General features: G+C 45.3%; 1 protein-coding gene and 1 long non-coding RNA gene across 2 annotated transcripts in view; both read right to left on the bottom strand.

Moving 5' to 3' along the window:
- NUAK1 (NUAK family kinase 1) overlaps positions 1-20,503 on the bottom strand; it is a 47,729-nt gene that overhangs the window by 26,878 nt on the left and 348 nt on the right. The gene's annotated exons all lie outside the window — the stretch shown is intronic.
- LOC110393702 lies at positions 15,353-20,501 on the bottom strand. The gene is made up of 2 exons (XR_002435128.1): positions 18,562-20,501; positions 15,353-16,155 (listed from the first exon to the last, which is right to left on the bottom strand). It is a non-coding gene; the product is annotated as an uncharacterized LOC110393702 (long non-coding RNA).

The raw sequence follows: 20,503 nt of genomic DNA, 5'->3' as shown, positions 1-20,503 counted from the left end.
CCCAGGGCCCCATCCAACCTGGCCTTGAACACCTCCAGGGATGGGGCATCCAAGGACTACTGAGAGTGCACGGCCATCAGTCCCAAAAGACCAGCAAGCAAGTGACCACTGTCAGTGGGCTTCCACTGACCGAGTGGCATCCTGAAACAGGATCAGCAGTGAAGCGGGACAGTGTATGTTCACATGGGTGCTGCTTCCAGCTCCTTTCCTCCACATTTAGGATCTCTGCCAGCTGCGTGTCTCCCACCTCCATCAGTCTGCTCAGATTGCACCAGCAAGGGTGTATGGGCTCACCTTCCCTGATGTGAAGACATCAACACAAATGAGAATGCAGCCCACAGTATTTTTCAGTAGTTCATAAAAATGCTACAAGTCATGATAACATTTTATTTATTTATAATGTATTTCATAGTTTTCATCTCTCTGAGCAAAATAAGGTCTCTATCTGTTTGTTGTTGTTTGGTTGTAAAGCAAACATCAGTAACAGAATTTCTTTTATGAAATGCGTTTTGCTCAGACATATATTCTGGAAAATACATTTCCAAAGTGCGCTTATGCTTTTAACACCCAAAAGAGCTGGTTTCATTTTTCAAAACCTCACTGGACCGGTGCCAGATATGGTACACAACGAACCCGAACAACTTAAGCCTAGTAAGAAATAATCTCAATTGAGAAATACTTTATGAAAGGACTTGTTTGTCCATTGTTTAGGTCATTTTCATGCATGCTTATTTGCCTTCCTTTCTCTGCAACAGCTCCACTGTACGCACCATCAAAATTTATTAAGGGTCACAGCATATGAATCAAGAGTAGGACAAATGCAATATGCATTTTCACATCAACTACATTAACTACTCAGAATATTCCAGATCTGCAGAGAAAGTGCTATTCGTCCCTTTGGTACTCTCAGAACACTGTACTTATACCTCTACCACATTTCCTCGATATATTTGACTGGTTTAAAGACTTAGATAATCTAATTACGGTATTTTTAGTAACTTTACTAGTGGAGGAATTTGTACTTTTCCTAGCTTCTTGTCTTAATGAGAATTTCAGATAACTCCAAGACCTTGAGTTCAGCCAGCGAAACATATCAGGTTCTTAATAATGAAATCTAAAGCCTCTTACCCCAACAAAACAGGTTCAAGAGCACCCAAAGCCCCTGTAACCACAGTACGCAGTCTGGCAGAACACTTTAGCACATACCTAACTTCACACATGTGACTTTTGTGGGATAGCTCACACATGTAAAGCAGAAGACATGCATAAGCATCAAGGTCAGAGCTCAAAACTAGAGCATGTGATGGTCCCTGTGGGGACTGGTACTGAGTGATTTGATGGCCTTCATCTAGTTGCTGGAGTTTACTGCTTACGTGCCTGCGTGCAAGTACACGCATACACATTTCCCATTAGGAGAACCTTTGTGAGATAAATATTCTTGACCAACAACCCTAAACAACTGTGTCACTGTCCCTCACTGGCCATATGCAGCAGGAGCATCCTCAGTGTCTCCTCTGCAGCCCTGATGGCAACAGAATCCCATGGCCACAGAGGGTGATGGGACAGAGGTGCAGCAGGGATGGAACAAAACCACCTTCACCTGCATGACCAGTTTGGGTGCAGGCCCCTGCACAAGAACAGGTACAAGGAATATTCTCCCCAAAATATACAGCACAAGGGACAGAAAGCAAGGGGCTGTGAAGCTCCAGTACAGTTGCACATTTTCAAAGGGCTCTGCACAAGCGTGGCTCTTGCTCGGCTGCTGCTCTGCCCTCAAGAAACAGATAAGAAAGAGGGAGCACAGCTTTTGGCTTCCTACCTCCCTGTGAGTCAGCTTGCAGAGCCTGCTGGGCTGGAAGCATGGAGAAATAAGCTGCTCTCTTCAAGGCTGTAATAAATTGCCTGTCTCCATTTGCTGGAAAGAGGATTTATACTCACTCTCTGAACTGGTGCAGAGAGATTACGAAGTATTTTCCAATAGGCTTCATGCTTCTTTGCTTTTCTTTGGTACAAATAACTCAAACTGAGCTATAAATACTTCAAAAACATGATGGTTGCAAAGGTTTCTGTACATTCAGTCCCATCAATAACAGAAATGTGTCTTCCTCTATGAGATTCTCAGCTGCTGGGCAGAACACAACAGGTGGAATTTTCTTTTACAGATTCAGACCATTATGTACAGCAAAATATCTCAAAGCCTGAACATCTGGTAAAAGACAGAGCAGGCAGTAGGTGCCCATTTCTTTATCACATCTCCACGTCTGCTGAGTCACTGCTGCCTCATAGGGTGAGCAGCAAAGGTATATTTTCATCAGAACATAGAGTATTTCTCTTGATTTCACAAGGCTGGTTCACTCATGTTTGCCTTATTCCCAGCTGAGATGCATGAACACAAACAAAGGTGTAATTAGCTACACTGCACAAAGTCCCAGATTCAAGCCCGCTGCTGCTGAAACCCAGGCCAAGCACATGAATGACACAAGCGGCTGAGCCCTCCCCAGCAACCTCTGCGTGCAGTACATTCAGTCCCATTGAAAACTATCCTCCACTCTCATTATCTACCACGGCTATTTTTAGGACTGTGGTGAGATATGAACAAACTGCTTTTCTCCACCGGGTAGGCTGTGAATTGTAAGCTGGATCCAGCCTCTGTGCATACCACCCGTGCTCCGGACCAAATTCCGATGGGTTATTGCAATAGCCTTGCAGAGAGTTGGGAAAATGACATCAGGAAAGAGAGCACAGTCTCCCGAGGAAGGAAAAACTGCTTGCTGTCTCGGGGAGATATATCAGAAATGCAGCTTAGCAAACAGTATTAAAAACAATTTTCTCTGGGTGCAGTGGGAGGGGAGGGTTACACAGCCATAAACCTCTATTTTCCCAAAGCTGCGAAGCGAGGCCAGCCCCAGCCAGCAATGGGAAATGGGTGAGTCCAGCCGGTTTCACAGCTCCGCTTCCTTTCCTTGAGACTCTTAGGTGGGAAGTGCAATGTGGCAAGTGCCAACAAGGGTGGGGAAATAAAGAATAGGTGAATCAAGACGGCGAAGAGAGAGGCAGTGCAGAGGATGTCTGGGGGTGGGGAGAGAAACAGCACATTGTTCTCTCTACAGCCCCATGGTGCTTAGCAAGAAAGAATAAAGTCTGGCACCATGCAATGTTTTTCCAGGGGAGTCTGGAAATGCCTATGGCTCTTTTTCCAGGGGAGTATGAAAATGCCTATGGCTCTTGGCCCAGACATCACCAACACAAGAGGAAGAGAAACAAAGCTATGAAATAGGGTGGCCCCCAAGGCTCTGAAATCCGATGATAAGGAGGGGAATGCTGATAATGCAGTTGCAAATGAAATGGCACTTCCAGGGGTTGCACAAGGAAGAGAAAGGAAAGGTATGGGATGGGATGGGTAACTGTCTGTCTGGCCGCCAGATCTTCCAGGTGGGAAGGAGCCAGGAGTGGGTATCCCTGCAGGGAAGCCAAGTATCCAGCAGGTTCTGCAAAGGCATCTTCTGCAGACTTCTTGCAAACCACCTCACCCGTGAGCATTTATTTGCTGTGTTCCCTGATATGCAAGAAAAGTGCTATCTTGAGAATCCAATCCCAAGCCAACACAGGAGCGAAGAGCATCATGTAGGATGTGCTTCTGTGCTGCCACCGAAACACTTCATGCACCGACTGAGAAGTGGGACAGAAGGCCACTGGGAGCTGAAGCAAAATCCGCACTTGGCATCATGTGTTTTGTTTCACCATCTCTGAGAGTTGTCTTTGGGGAAGAAGAGTAAGGTTGACACAGTGCCATTGTTTTGGAGATTGATTCTTTTCGGATCCTAAAAGCCAGATCATCTCCATGGTGATACTGCCTGGGAGACAAACACGCAACCAAACCCTAATTAATAGCTCAACCCTACTGTTTGGTAGGTTGGCCAACTATGCAATAATCGAGGAAGTTGCTCAAAGAGGGAGACAGTGTCACCCACACCCAATGGAACTCTGGTGATCCAAATCTCAAGGCTTCTGCCCATCGCTCTTTTCTGCAGCATGTTTGCTCCTGCCATTACATGGATGTTAACGAAGACAAAACGCTGTTGCTCAGCAGCTGCACACATAAGCAGAGAAGATGCATGTGCCATGATGCGCCTTTCTAGTTCACTAGCTTTTAAGAGGCAGGGGTATTCTTTACAACTATCTCACTCTGTATGTTAAAAGCAGATAGTGAACATCTGCACCTGTCTGCTTCCTTCCCTTTCTCCCATTGTTACACAAAAACAAGACTTTATTTCTGAAAACCAAAGCTGATTTACTGCTCCTAGATCATTCACTATCTGTAGAGAAACTCACTTTTGCACCAAGGCATTGGAAGTCGCAAGTCTACGTGACAAATGTTAAATCAAAATGTTATTTGCATAAGTTGAGGCACAATGTCACAGTGCCTCTAGTGAGAACCAAGGTAATTTCACCTTTGTTTTCATTTTTCTTTCCCAGCTCTGCTGGACATAGTTGCTGTTACTATATATAAAGGGAGAATCAGCAAGTGAAGAGGAACTAACTAATCACAAATAACAGGCAAGGAGTTATGTCTCTTCCTAGTTCCCCCATTATTCACACAGAAAATGCCCACGGAACCAAGTTTTAATGAGCAGGAGAAAACACCAGGTTAGCATATTAGAGTACGTGTACAAGGTGGGTGCCAGGAGGAACATGCACAACACCCTTCCTCCACTTCTTTTCTCACCCCCGCATGGTGCCTGTTAACAGGATTCATGAGCACATTTCCTGAGCAGCTACTGCCCTACTGCAAAATGTATAACCCTTCCCTGCCTTGTACTGCTGCCCTCAGCAAGGTATATGAAGACTGGCATATTTACAGCATGCATCCTCTGACAAATTTTTCACTGAATGCTGAGAAGCCTGGCCTTGAGTTGTCCTTGCTACCTTGGATCTTACAGCTCTACATGAATCATTTCAGGATGGATACCCTGTTAGGAGTGAAAAGAAAACCATTCATCATTTCCAATAGCATTTAAAAACAAAGGTTAACAATGTGGTTATTGATTTTCCACTTTGAAGCAATTAGTTTTCAAAACAGAGAGGAGGGAGGGCTAGAGAATTCAGAAATGGGCCGTCTACTGACACAAGTTAGAAATGCATTGAAAAACCTTTCCCAAAAAAAAAGATTTCATACTGCATTAACAATGTCCTGTCCGTCCTGGTAGCAGCAGAGGTTACAAAGGATTTGATGAAAGGTGGAGACTGGACAAGACAAGGTTATTGGAGATGTTTGCAGCTGGGACTGCCAGGACTGGAGCCCAGTACAGGCAAGCTGGAAGAGTCTCCACCACATGCAGAGTTCATCTGACTGGCGAGAAGAGTCATCACGCTTAATCTTTCTTGACAACATCCTTCTGAATATCCAAGGATGCAATATTCAATACTTAAAAATGTTTGTAACCTACCCTGCATAGAGCAGACTTCTGATTTAACTCTGAAGGACTAAAGAAAGTGGGGAAAATATGGCCAAGTTTAAGTTTTACTGGTGTCATGCCTAGACCAACGGAAGACCACCTCTTTTCCAAAGTCTAAGAATGTACAAATACCCCATCCAGCTCCCTTCAAGCTTCCAAGGAAAGTTCATGTTTTGGCACAAAAGAAATTATATCTGGAAAGTAAATGGGGTAAGGGATTTCCCTTAGGCAGTGAAGGTTCATAACAGTAATTAAAAGAAAAAAACATGCTTTAAAACCTCAGCTATGGATCATTCCTTAATAGATATCAACCAGCACTGAATGCCACATTCACTGAAAAGATGAAAACTGCATTTATAGTTAACTTCTGGTGAAGTTGCCAAGCAGATGTTTATTTTTGGCTTCCACATTTACAAAAGCCAAATGCTACACTGAATTGGGATTACACAAAGTCTCACTGCTTTTCTTCCAGGTTGTGATTTTGTTTAAAAAAAAAAAAAAGGAAAGCTGACCACTTATAAGTAGGAAAAAAGCTGGTAGCATCCGTTTCTATCATGTCTGTTTATATCATAGTTTAAATAAGGTTAGAATTGTGCAATCATTACTGATCGACTTCCAAATACAGCACAGTTCCATCCAGCACATGTGTAAAACAGGAAAAGTCACTGGAAGTGAATCATGTGTTGGTCTTTTAACTTCTGCAAGTCTGTGTGCAGACTGTTTAGCGCTAATTACATTACTGGCAAGTCAGGTTAAAGAGGAGTGAAAGAATTCACAAGCCCCAAGTTTACTGTTCTCAGTGTTACATGGATATTACAGATTCCCTCTCCAAAAACTGGAAGATGGATCTCACATTCATTTTGAGGTTTGATCTCACAGCTACCGCAGCTGCTGATGTAATGCAAAATGCTAACCTGGGACAGCAGAGAGGGACTTTAATACAGTGTTGTTTTTTTCATTGTGAATAAGCAGTGAACCACACTGAAGTAATCCTCCATTGCAGGAGTGCACGCTGTTCAAGGCACTGATTTGGGGATGAAATGTAAAACCAAGATCCTGGCGACTTCATTATAAAGCCCCAGAGCCTGGATCTAGTTCCAGTTTGCAAATGACAGCCTCCTATAATTCCTCGCAATAATTTAAGTTGGAAATGGGGATATTCACACCCTTTAAGAAACTGCTGCAACCTATTGCAATGTTCTGCTAAATAATTGCTAAATAATGGTAACCTGAGCAGCTACCAGAGTCTCCAAAGTGATTCTACATACGTTTAGGTGAAAGGTGCTAGACCAGTGCAAAGCTGTAATTCACATTAAAGAATGGGGGGGGGTGGACATGGTCTAAACACTTTCTTACATCAAGTTTTTTCCAAGGACCCATCTGACAGTGAATTTTCATTCTCTGGTAAGCCCTGCTGGAGGAAGCTGTGGGTAAACAAATGTAACTCAGCTTATTCTCTCTTTCCCTGAGGAGTCTGTGGGTTCAGAACTGCTAAGAGCTTTGCACATCTTTACAACGTCCCTTCCGTCACAAATGCTATGTCACCTGGCTTTGTGCAAATCCTTTAATTTCGCTCTCCCGGTTCTGCAGTGCTTCAGAGAAGGCTACAAGATCACTGAAAGGATAAAGAAAGTTACTGCACCATGAGACATAGAACAGAACCTGAAAAACCTGAGAAGATTCCTCCTTCAATAAATGTCCTTCAGATCACACAGAGCTAATCAAAACCCAATACCATAGGGCCTGACCACCTCAAACTCCTAATTAACTTGGCAGAATTTTTATGCATGAGGAGGCTTTAGAAGAGTTTAGGCTTTGGATTAACGTTAATGAGCAGGATGCATGTGGATGGTGGGCCACTGAGGCTGTATCACAGAAAGTACATGGTGGGGCGTAAGCAGTCAGAAGGGTTATTCATAGAATCACAGAATCATTAAGGTTGGAAGAAACCACTAAGATCACATAGTCCAACCACCAACTCATCTCCACCATACCACTGACCATGTCCCTCAGTGACACATCCACACGGTTCTGGAACACCTCCAGGGACAGTGACTTCACCACCTCCCTGGGCAACCTGTGCCAGTGCAGCACCGCTCTTTCTGAGAAGAAATTTTTCCTAATGACACAGTCCTAATGTCTCATTTTTCCTAATGACTATCCACACAGAAGCACCTATACCTATGATAATTTTCTAAGTTGTCAAAGATTGACTAAAATATAAAACAGCACTTCTTGGTGGGAATCTAGTGAGCCAGCGACCCACATCCTATCTGGAAAAATACTCTCGAAAAACAAAAAGATTGGCAGCTGTGTGTATCAAGCCTCACCCAGGTTATTTTGCTCCAGGACTTGCAGATCACGTTGCAGTATTAAATTTATTTTTGTAAAAGCACTGCTTCAGTACTGCATTGGCCAGGTTGGATGTTACCTATTTAATGGTCCCTTTTTGGAAGGGACCCTCCTAGAATTTATGACAGAGAGTGGTGGAATTGCTACAGAGGGAGGAAAGGACTTTCTTCTCCATCCGTCTCTGATTTCTAAGAAATATTTATACCTCTGAAGGTAGAGGAACCTCCTGTTGTTCTCTTTTATTTATTGAAAGTAAATTTCCAGGGCCACCCTAATGGCTCAGCGGAGAGAATAACACAGGAACAGGAACACTCCTGCTCCCCACAGCCAGTCAGGCTTGGAATAGACATGCTGGGGAGGAATGAATTACACTTTCCTACAGCGCAGTGGCTGGCTACCATGCAATTTTACAGCCTTAAAAGCACAGTTCTAGCTTGCTACAAGAGGAGTGCAAAACTACAGGCAGTTTTTATAAGCAGTTCTAGGGAGAGTTAACTTGGAGGGGAGAAGCAGCAAACTGTTTTGTGTTTCTTTTTAAAGAAAAAGATGGAAAGCTTTTGGCAGTCAGCTCCCCTGGGCTGTGTGATCTCCAGGACTGTTGCCCCCTTCTTCAACACACACAGACACCTTCCTTGGCCTGCACTTCAGCTGGGGTCGGTCGAACGAAGGAGAGTCAGCACTCAGATTTCTGGAGTCCCAGTGCCAAAAGCGAAGTTGTTAGGTAATGCAGCAGCAGCAGCACAGGCTTCCCACTTCGCCCTGCCAGAGACCTTCACACAGACTTGGATGTACCACCTTCCTCCGAGTGAGAACCAATTCCCTCTCATGCTGCTCGGTCCAGAATCTCATCGCAGCAAATCCCACAAATCATGTCGTACCGAGCAGAACTATTAAAGCGGTGCTGCACAACGCGAATTGCTGCCCACAAGGGACTGGAGCAAGAGACTGCCTAACCCACTTTGTTTAATTTTTTGCTTAAACAATCCTGAAAGGGGAAGCTGCATTGCTACTCTGGAAATCACAACTTTCATCTCATTTGAGCCACGCATTCCTCAGCTAAATTGCAGAAATAATAATAAGAACAGACTACCAAATAAAACTTTTTTTCTACATTTCCTACATTTCCTGGAAATATAGCACTTCTGATGTCGCAATATAAAAGCAGGCTTATTAATTTAACCAGGTTCAAGTTCTTCCAGTAGTCCCATCAAACCCTAACACTGGGCTAATCACGTGGATTTACTGGTTTTGCATTTCCCCGTTCCCCAAAGGAACGACATGCAACAGCACCGTGACACTGATCATTTCCAACTCAGCCCTCCACACCATCTGCACAGGCTGCATTCATCACTCACTCGCACTGCACCATCCGTGGCAGGGATCGATAGCGCTTCACTGAAAGCAGAGCAAGCTGAACTCCCCCTTCACACTTAACTGCTTGCTCCAGCTTGCTCTAATGTGCACGCCGCAGCTCAGAGGTGCCAACATTTACTGCGTTGTTTAAACATCATTTAGAGTTTTGCTGGGCAGATAAGAAGAATAACTTGGGTGTGCAGTAAAACAAAGATAGAGCTGTTTGTGCCAAACATTCGGTTTATGGCAATACTTCATAGGAATTATACCCTACAACAACTGAACTGTCATATCCTACAACTACATCCCAGGCAGCTTCCCAGCTGAGCTCACCAAGGCTGCTGTCTGATGCGCTCTACATACAAACACCCAGCACTTCCCAGATGTTCTCTATGTAAAACATTTGGTTTCAAACACGCAGCACTTCTTTCCAAAAAGCCATTACATTTGTTTAATGGACTCACACAGTTCAACTCAAATATCCTGGAGCAGACATTTGACTGCAACACTACTCTACAAGCCCCATCTGCAAAAAGAAAAAAGAAAGAAAAAGCAAATGAGAATGCTTTACATGATTTATTGCTGTCTTTATGATCAGCCAGTTCATAAAATACAAGCTCTGCTCTACAGACAATAACACAAATTGCTTTCAAGTGTATTGTTTAGCCCTTGCCTGTGTTAAACAAATATTTCAATTGAAACAAAGGGCCAAATTCTACTCTTCGATTTACAACAGTGTTAATGTAACTGAGAGCAGCACTACACCCACGGACATCACAGGGGATGTGATTTTTTGTTTTACGCTCAAAGTGAGTGAGTAACTATATCCAATAATGATAACCAGTTACATTCATCGCTGCAGAGTTTTCTTTACCTCTGAGAAAGGCTAGAAGGAGGCTAAAGTATAGAATGAAATTCCTTTCCCCAACAAATTCCTCACAAGCTATATGCAACCCACAATGGAGCATTTCTTGGGTCCTATTAGACCGCATTTTCACAGGAGATGCCAAACCGGATGAACTGGGAGAATACAGTCGCTTCACTGGGCTGAAAACTCGCAACCTACATGCAGAAAGACTGCTGGTGAAAAAGAGGACTGGTCCCTGGCCCAGATGTAAACACTGCAGCCAAAGGCCCTTCCTACTCCCGAGCCTGAAGGACTTGCTGCAGCACCCAGCAGTGACCAAGCACCAAGACCCAGTGGTTGGCAGGCTTTGGAAAAGTGGCACCATTCTCCCCCAGCATGACTGCAGCCATGATGAGGGCCTTTGTTTACGAACCACCTCCCAAATGAGGGGGGTACAGAAGTAAAGGCCAGGCCCAGCCAAGCACTGAAGCTGCGGTGCACCTCGGTTCTTTCCATGGGTCTGCCAGAGACCTGCTGGGCACCTTAGGAAAACCACTTCATGCCTTTGGTGCTCAAAGTATCATGCTATACTTCTTTGTATCACCCCAACACCTGAGGAAAGGAAGCACTGCCTGTGCTTGGCAGAACTGCACCCGCAGGGCATGGCTTGCACTACTAGGCTGGCCCACCAAGTCCTCCACTCGGCCCCATAAACTGGTACAACACTGAAAGGCAAATACTGCCCCATTTCCTTTCTGGAAAAAAATGAGAGTGACTCTATATACTAAACAGAATAACTGTGAGGCTACAGCAGTTTGTGAGGTGCTTTGACAGGAGGGTGATGAGTGACAGGCAAAAGCCCTGCAACAAACAGAGATGACAGAAAGGTCAACCGTATCAAAGGAAAAGTCAGCATAAAGGACACTGCATGACTCATGGAGAGAGATCTGGCTGAAAATGAGAGGGCAATATGGCTGCCTCTCAACTGTATCCCTATGTAGGTCAGCTAAGCCCAAGCCAAATTTATCGGTAGCAAAGCCAAATGAACTATTAAAAATGGTAAGAAGTCCAGCTAAGCTCCCCCAAAAATCTAGCTAGGAGTAAGTATCACAAGTCAAGTGTCAAGTACAGACATCAGCCTAAGTGTCCTGCTTATTAATGAATGCTAAGTACTCGTTTGCTCAGCAGCATTGCCTTCCAGCAGGCATTAATGCAGGCACTTTTGTGCAACTCTCCCATACTCCAGGCTGTGCAGTGTTGGAGCATTCAACAGCTGAGAAGCTGCACCCTGCTGCACTCTCCCACCAAACACTCGTTTTTGATGTGCTGATCCACTTGGGTAGCTATATGCTGCCCCAGCCTCAGCTAAACACCCCAGCAGCAGTGACCAGGTTTGGTCTGTGCAGTGCACAATGGCAAAAATTAGCAAAGATGTGGCAATCCAAACTCATGAGCTGATTTCCAACAAATGACATGTCATATTTTCCTCTTAAACATGTGCAAAAGATTGAATCTTTCTGTACCGATGACAACAAAATGCTGTTTCCTATGCCAAACGTTCTTCTTTTTTAGAAAAAAACAGAAAATTTGTTTAGTATCAGAAGGTTCGAGGAGGTATCTTTACCCAGCCCTCATTGCTAACTCTTGTGATCAATACCACAAGCAACACTCACACTCACTTTCTAAATACCGCCTCCCTCTCAAATAAAGGGAGTTATCATTTAGGGGTCTTGCAGAGATAAGAAATTGTAAGAGATGTCTTTTTGTGTACAGGAAACGTGGCATGGAGGCTTTGTGATTTCCATCTACAGCAGGGCCCAGATCTTTCTGATCTGTTCACGAGCAGCTAAATTTAGTCTCCAAGGTTGCAATGGTATCTTTTCAGAGGAACAACGAATTTCTATTTTATTTTTTTTAAAGTCTAATATCCCTTAACTACTGTCTTTATTCCAAGGCAGTAGTGCTGAAACCCAAACATGCTGACTCAGCTCTCTGACACAGCGAGACATTAGCATAATTGCAAGCCCCTCAAGCAGCCAGACCTCAGAACAAAGACATTTGGCTCCTCCAGCGTTTCTGCTTAAGTCGTCCCATATGCCAGCAGCAGGGCCAGGGCAGCCGAGAGGTTCTGGGTTTAGCAGGGTATCTCAGGCTTACCACAGGCAGTGGGGACAGAGTGGACTACAGAGGGATGGCGAGAGCAGCTGGAATGAAGGGGAGGATCGTGAGAGCAGTGAGAAGAGGAGGACAAGGAAAGGACTGTGTTACCAGCGCAGCTGACATGAGCTGGAAATGGAACAAGGGAGGTGGGTACCCTGAGACACATGGTTACAGTGGTTGCACGTTAACCAGAGCAACCTGTGCTGTCTTCTGAGTGAAGTTTCTGGCTTCGCTGCTAGGAGCCGCTGGAGTGGGTTCTGCAGCACTGAAGGAATTGAAATGAATTTGCATGCACATACAGCCGGCCAGAACTATTCTGAATACACCAGCCATGCCAACCACTCTTCCCATGGCTGCTGTGCTGCTGGCTTTTGTTTCTTTTTTTTTGATAAAATGAAAGGAAACACCCATTAAAATATTTTATTATATTCCACCGTCTGCAAGAACAGAGCCTGACAAAAATCACACTTGAGCAAGATCCAGAGCCTGCCTCCAGCCGCGGACTAGTGACAGTTTTAAGGGCTGATGTCTTGCAAACCACCAAAGCTAGTAGCTAATCCCACCTGCCTTGGGAGAGCTAAGACACTCCAAATTTTAATAATATGTATTCCTTTGACAGGGTTGGTTGGTGGTGTTCAGTTCAAAATACAGAATATATGAGAACATTAAAACAGCGTCAGAGCAATGGATGGCTACGATCTCACTCCCTCCATGCATCCTCCACTGCAGCACGCAGCAAAGGTTACAGGAGGGCCCCCACATCTAGGGAACATCTGGCATTTTTGGTGTGGGTCCAGGATGTTTGATCAGGATGGCCAGACACCGTCGGCTCATGGAATATCTCACCCAGCCCCCTAGTGTTCAAAGGTCTAGGATCCTCTAATTTATACAATGTACCACGTTGCCTGTGAAGACATGGTGATAAATACATTCTGTTTAAAAGCAGATACTTCTCAAATCATAGCTTGCAGATGCTCAAAGTCTTTCATGTGGGTAAGACAAATGAGAGCCATAGAGACTGATTTTGTAGCCAGGGAGTACAGGAAGCAACAGCAGGAGAACACTATTGAAAGCCTGGATACACTTATGGCTTTAATGAATTGGTCATCAAATATAACAGCACACATATGCAGTTTTACCTTGCTTTGTAGTTCGCTCCCCACCCCCCAACTATTCCCCATATAGCTAGCAAAGTGGAAATTATTTCGAGTTTAGTTTATTAAGTGAACACACATGGTACCCACATCTGTTGGAAGATACTTGAGGGAAACACTGACAAATATCATTTGCATATTTAGTAAGAGACTTTTTCATCCAAGAGGTTTCTTCTGACATACCAGCTATGCCAAGTACACTGAGCCACCAGGGCTAATAACAGGAGTACTTTCTATAAAATGTCCGGTGTATGCCCGGGCAATTCAGGGACAAATCCTGCCTTAGGGAGGAGGCAAGCAAGAGAGAAGACCAATACTCTCCAGGCTGGAGATCCCCACACCAATCCACCCAGGGAGGTGGTGGAATCACTGTCCCTGGAGGTGTTCAAAAATGCGGAGGTGTGGCACTGAGGGACGTGGTTAGTGGGATGCGGGGGATGGGCTGGTGGTCGGACTAGATGATCTTAGAGGTCTTTTCCAATCTCAGTGATTCTAAGGAAACTGTACGTTAGAGCTGGGCAATGGCAGCAGCCTCAACCACTGCACGTGTCAGGAGTTTCCATTCCACCCCGAGCCCCAAGGCACTTCTTCAGGGGACTGAATGGTGCTGCAGCAGAAAACATACGTGTTCAGTTTCACTTTGCAAAGATAGAGCATAGAAGACAACAGTAAACTGAACATCAGTGTCCTCCCGTGTGGAACACAGCTCTGAAGAAAGAAGAAGGTTTGGCATCAGCATCCTGGTTCATGCAGACAGAGGGGTACCTAAGCACAGTCCAGAAGGCTGAGACCTGAGCCAGGGAGGTGCCTGCATCAAAGCCATAGTTACAGCCAATCCCTGGCATATGGGTGATGGAATTCTGCCCCATAGGCTCTGCACTGGGATCAGTATGGCTTTACACACATTGATCTCTCTGTGCTCAAGACTGATATACCTACAACAGTTTTTTTCCTTGGCACTGCTGTGGCCACCACATGCCCCCTCCTGATTCCGCTGGCCAGCAAAGGAATTTCTCTCTAGTTATTTATTTACCAGACAAAACACAGACTAACTACGATTACAGTTCTGCAAAGAATAAACAATTGCTCGCAAGAACTCTGCATTCCACACGGTTTTATTCAACATGTATGACCCCAAACTACAATATATACAATAATTGTCTCCACATGGCAAATCCACATTGTGGTTCTTAAAAAATAATAGTAATTTTTAAAACACATGCCACCAAAAAACGCAGTATATTTTATCCATATCTAATGAAAGACTTTGTACAAGCCATTTCCATACTGCAGCATATGGTGCCTTGAAATCATCTGCAATAATGCTTAGGCATTTTACAGTGTTTTGAGCTGAAGGCTGCATTATAAACAGGGATTCAAATTCTGCCGTGAATTTCACGTTCAGTAGATCACAGTAGGCCAAAATGCGACCCAGCAGTTAACTTGAGTAGCATCCCTCCGCAATGGGAGACAGTGGCACAGGAAAGTTAACTGACCTGCCCAAAGTTGTGCAACCTAACAAGAAGGAAAAAAAAAAATTAGAAGAAAAAGCAGCAACAGTTTCTTGTAGCTTGGTAATTCATTCACCTGTAAGACAGCCCAAAATCTTCCAAGGAATGTTACTGGATGCCCAAAGAACATGCTGTTCTTTAATTTAGTAACAGATTTGACAAAGTAACATTGATCCCTTATTGGTTGGTCAGACTTCTCACTCAACTCCTCTGAACAAATCTGCTTCTGCAGCAAGGGCTGGAGGAGCCTTCCACAGCCTGCACACTGTAATCAGTTGTTTCCCTTTGCAGCCCTTCATGTTCAAGTTGTCTTTGACATTTCAGTTACACAAGTGTTTATGTAAAGACTGCAGTCACTTAATACAACTAGGTGGTAAGTCCTATTGTGAGAAGTCTACAGCATCCACAGTAAATCACAGTAGATTAAATTTGGTGGGTTTTTGGGTTTTGTTTTTCCTTTTTAATCATTCTCAGAACATAGATAATAACTAAGGGTGGAACAAGTAAATTAACAACAAAATCATTTGCAAGCCTTTTTAATGCCTATATACTCTTTCCAACTTGCATTCATTCCAGATCTATAATTTCCATGCTTTGGTGCAATTTCTTTTCTTTTTTTTTTGTTGTTGTTTACCCGGGTTTCACTAGCGTGCATTCAGCACCATGAAACCACGTCCAGATTCGGTCACATTCTGAGTCCCTAGCAGCAGACATTTTGCACACCTTCAAAAAAGCAGAAAACCGTGAGGTTCTGGCACCAGGTTTTGCAAGGACCCCCCCGGCAGCGGGTGCAGAGTGGCTGGAGCAGTGCCTGCAGCAGGCTGCACGCATCCCGCTGGCAGCTCCCAGCTCCAGAGCAGTGAGCACGGCCGCGCTCTCAGCACGGGTCATGACGCTGGCATGCAGAACAAAGTGAGAGGCAGCAGCAAGCGAGTGCAAAAGGGTCGGGAGTGGAGGCTGACGCTGAATGTCACACTGGGACAAAAGTTTGGGGCAGCCCAGAAAGAAGGCGCGATGCAACTCTGCAGGAGGAGGCTGTCATCTGCTGAGCCCCGATGTCACATACTCCATATGGCTGGAAAAAATCAGGTGTTAGGCTGTGCACTCAAGGCTAGCTGATACTTCTGATGGTTTTGGCTTTAATCTGTAAGTTTTTCTTTCTCATGGATAAAACGGAGTAGTGATACAAGCCATTGTTACTATTATCCAAGTGTATTATCATAGCTGTAGAAGCCACATGCATGAATCAGGATCCTGCTGTGCAAAGTACTGTACGAGCACTTCACATCGCAGCAGTGTTGTGTAGATACTTCCACCAGTGTCTGCAATAAAGGAAGATATCTTAATAAGAACAACAAAGAATCTCAAAAAAAAAATAAACAGTTCTGCCTCAGATCTGGACATGATTCTGCAGAGGATGAGCATTGAAGGATCAAGATAAAAATCAGCGTGAAGTAGTGACCCAGGTGCTGAATGAAGCAGGAGTGCTCAGGATAAAATGGAAGTACATCATGTCATGATAAAGACAGCATGATAATTCATTTGCATAGGAGCAAAGAAGGAAATACTCGCATTTTCTGTTTGTGGAATGCTTGATGTTAACATAGGCGCTTTATCAACTGGAAAAGTCCAGTTCTTGAAAGATGCCCAAATCCTTTTAGCTCCTTGTATGGAAGATTTGCTGAGAAAACAAAGGGAATGCGTCCAGGCAGTCAGTGAGGAGCCACTGAACCGGAGCACTGATGTCTAACCCGGCCCAGGGTCCTGGCTGGGCTGCCTTGGGGCAGCAGACAGCCTCTGTCCTCCTCACAGTTATCTGCAAAGCAGGAAAGAGAACTGGGACAAATGCTTTCACCAGCCCTGGTGACCCATAAGCACAATTCTACCTTTGTATACAGCACACTTAAAAGCCACACTGCCAACACACAGATGGCTGTGCAGCATACATGTTCTTAATTACTGACATGGCAGGGCTGTCATTGTTGCTCATGTTTTGTTTTTGCAGTAATACAGAGGAATACAAGCAGTAAAGCAGAGGTCTTCCTTTTATGTAATCTGCTCTTGTTTTGGGGTTTCAAAAGCCTGCGTGACTCTCCACAATCTCCACGGAGCACAGCTGTTTCAAAGCAAAGATGTTCACTTGCGCTGCAACTGAACCTATTTCTGTTGATCTAAAATTTAGGGTTTTTACAAGCTTTTAATTTGGAAACCAGTACAATTTGGCAGCATCCTTCTACCTGCACTTCTTTGAGAAAGAAACAGCACACGTAACTAACGGGAACCCGCCTGCACAAGTATGCGCCGCACGCCTGCTCTTCATGCCAAGTGCAGCCTGTCATCAATTCCCCACATAACTGGCGTGCTGGAGGAAGGCTGGAGAAGAATACTGCTTCCTCCACCTGCTGGCGAGGAGGAAGAAAAGAGGTCTTGGCTGAGCAGAAGAGAGAGACGAGGCCCCTGCAGCTGCTCCCCAAGCGGGAAGAGAGGGAGGAAAGCTCCTGTCTCTTGCAAAGGGGAAAATCAGGCCTGTGGACAGGAGGCACCCAGCAGAAAAGGCAGGGAACCCTTCACACCGGGGTGTAAGGAACAACGAGCAATGCATGAGAGCTGCAGGTCTAGCCAGGGGAACAAACACCTCCCCACACTGCAAGGAACCATCCAGCCGCTGAGGACGCAGCGCCTCGGCCTTCCCCAGGCACCACACATAGGCCAGGCCGGAGGTGGTCAGCGCACAGCTTATCAAACGCTGACATAAGTGTAGCTGGGGATTTCTTGGCTAACACATACTGACTATATAACACGAACAAAAGCTCAGTTCTTTGCTCTAACATGTGCAAGATGACAAGTGGAGAAAACACCCACAGAAACGTCAACGTGAGTGTTACTTCACAGGCCCACGATATCATCTCTTCATCCTTACACTCACTAACAGGTGCATTAATTTAAAATATCTTAAGTTACACTGTGTATGCTGAGACAGTACTAATGAAGGAAATCTTGCTGGGAAAATTAGGCAGCCCATACGTCACGCAGCGGGCGTTATTTAATGGCTCCGTGCAGCACGAAGCACTGCCTGCAGTCACTGTGGTAACCCATACACAAATTCACCTAAGTTGTTTCCAATAACAAACTACACGCATCACACAAGCTACCCTGGAGCTTTATGGCAGGAAACCTTACGATCACATTTCACTGAGCTAAGAGGAAAGACAAGGAAACTACAGCAACCTGAATAAACCTGTAGCCTGTTAGCAAGTGCCAAATACTGCTTTCATTCTAGTCAACAGAAACCCTGCTAGGGCAGGAGACTAGAGATGTACGCACCTCAGACTGAGTGTCTTTACACCTTGTTTTTACTTCATTAACTCAAACTTGCCAATTTCTGCTTCACTCATGAGCTGCTTATTGTTGCCATATGGATGACAACAAATCCAATGTTTGTATTTCACATTAAAAGCCTAGCTAATCACACGAATATCTTCATGAAATGCCACAGAATGAAAGAGATTGCTAAAGGACAGGAGAAGCGGAAAGGCCAAATAGGAGACAAGCCCAGTGAGGACAGCTGGCTGGGGACGCAGTGTGACTTCCAAGGTCCAGCCTTGCAATCTGTTACCATACAGCCTCAAATACCTGCTAACCGCTGTGTAAAGAAAAGATGATCAGCTAAACCAGCAGCAGAATAGGAAGCAAACAGACGGACCGGAGCGACCTTGGGACTTGGCTACCTGGCTGCTGGTTGTCAGACAATTTGCACGGGAAGCGGTGCCAGGAACAGCGCCGGCTCTCTCCTGCATCCCCTGCTGGACGCTTGGCCGCATCCAGTCCAACTGTTCAGCCTGCTGCACATGCTGGTTGTGATAAGGACATGGGAGAGGAATTGGAAGAGAAAGGGGGAACTGGAAGGAAGCACTGTGCCTCTCTGAGCAGTTATCCCCACAACGAGAGTCACCGGCCAGCTGAGGAGACCATCAGAAAGCAAGAAGTGCACCTTCCATTCACTTGAGCTGGATTCCTGGCAGCTCACTTGTATCCCGTATGCAGACAAAATGTGGGTATTTTACATATGCTCACAGATGTTAAGTTCAAACACTCACGTTACACCACAACTTGCCTCTAGACTAGTTAATAATTATGAAGTGCCACACGCCGAGGTTTATGTTACCGCAGTATAAAACTAACACCCCTGCAAGGATTTGTTTAGCTTCTACATACCAGCTGCTAGAGCCCATGTAACAATTCTACTGCACTTGAGATCACACAGGTATTTTGATTTTCACTCTCCATCTCGAGATGGCATCAACCATATAAATTCAGCTCCAGTCATATTACTGCGCATCCCGAGCTGCTGGTAGAACAGAAGCGTTTCACAGACACAAGCAGCAGAAAGACCAGGTGTGCTGTTAACGTGGATACGCATCCATGCTACATCCTTTCCCCAGGGAAGCCCTTCCCAAAAATAAATCTCATTTACAGTACAGTCCACTTTTTCTCTTTTTTATTGCCCAAGAGTTTTCAAACGTCATCTTCAATGTATTCTCTTATTTACCGCATCGTGTATGTAACTCCAAAATTATCTACTTACAAAATAATAGTAAATAATACAAATTATATAGCCCTGGAACTTTTGTTAGCCTGAAATTGTGAAACGGCCAGAACAGCAAACTTAAAAAACCCTACACTTGGAGTGAGCATGTGCAGAGATGTCCATCTCTGGTTTCTCTTCAGCCAGCCTCCAAATGAGCTAATAAACTGAAAGCATACATGATCTGACTCCACAGCTTGGCTGAAACCTCAGTTTCACTGTCGGCACAAAGATATTTGGTTGCAAAGTAAATGTCTCTTATTAAAGCCATCGCATCTACAATTTCCTTTGCTGTTTTACAGTTGCCTCTGCCTCTGGGTGCGTGCTGAGCTCGCAGACAAGCGAAACGGGAAGATAAATGAAACAAAACCTGTCGTGTCACTGGGGAGATGCCTCGCTTTTAGATGAAGCCTGGTGAAAACTCGATTAGTCTTCTTCACATGAAGAGCTGGGCTAAGACCTCTTTGGAAAAGCATCCATTTCTCCGGGCAGCCAGTGCCTGCTTCTCGCTCGCCGGTTCTCCGAGACCGAAAATGACAAGAACTCTGACTACTGCGTGCGTTTCTCCAGCCGCACTTGTGCGCTCCGCCGGAGCACGGTACCGGCGGGGACACGCCGAGTTCGGGCAGGACAGCGCGGGGCTCGAGCACCGGCGCAGCCGAGCAGCGACACGGATCGGGGAAGCCAATGGGGCTGCGGGTTTTTTTTAGGTGTCAGCAACGTTCAGGTCACAAAAGTACGACCGAATGACGGCGTTTGCAGCTGCAGAAGCGATGCCTGCCATTCTGACAGCGCTTTGTAAGCGGTGTCGGCTGGCCAGGGAACGTGACAGGTTTCCAGCTGGGAAAGAATAACTATCCACGGGTGACCGGCGTGTCAGAGCCAAACAAGCACAGCAAGCCACCCTCTTTTTTCCAATAACATCATTTTTAAACGCACCGATGAGCTACCACCCCCCCCCCCCGAAAATAACAGGGGAGTTCCCGCGTAGGACGGCGCTGCGCGGAGCCCCGCGGAGCCGACCCGCGCTGCGAGGAACAGAAGGCGGCGGAACCCCGGGGCAGCCCCTCCGCCCGCCTCGCTCA

This window comes from Numida meleagris, chromosome 1 (assembly GCF_002078875.1).
Source record: "Numida meleagris isolate 19003 breed g44 Domestic line chromosome 1, NumMel1.0, whole genome shotgun sequence".
In the NCBI taxonomy this organism is placed as follows: Eukaryota; Metazoa; Chordata; class Aves; order Galliformes; family Numididae; genus Numida; species Numida meleagris.
This window is presented reverse-complemented; position numbering and strand designations above follow the sequence as displayed.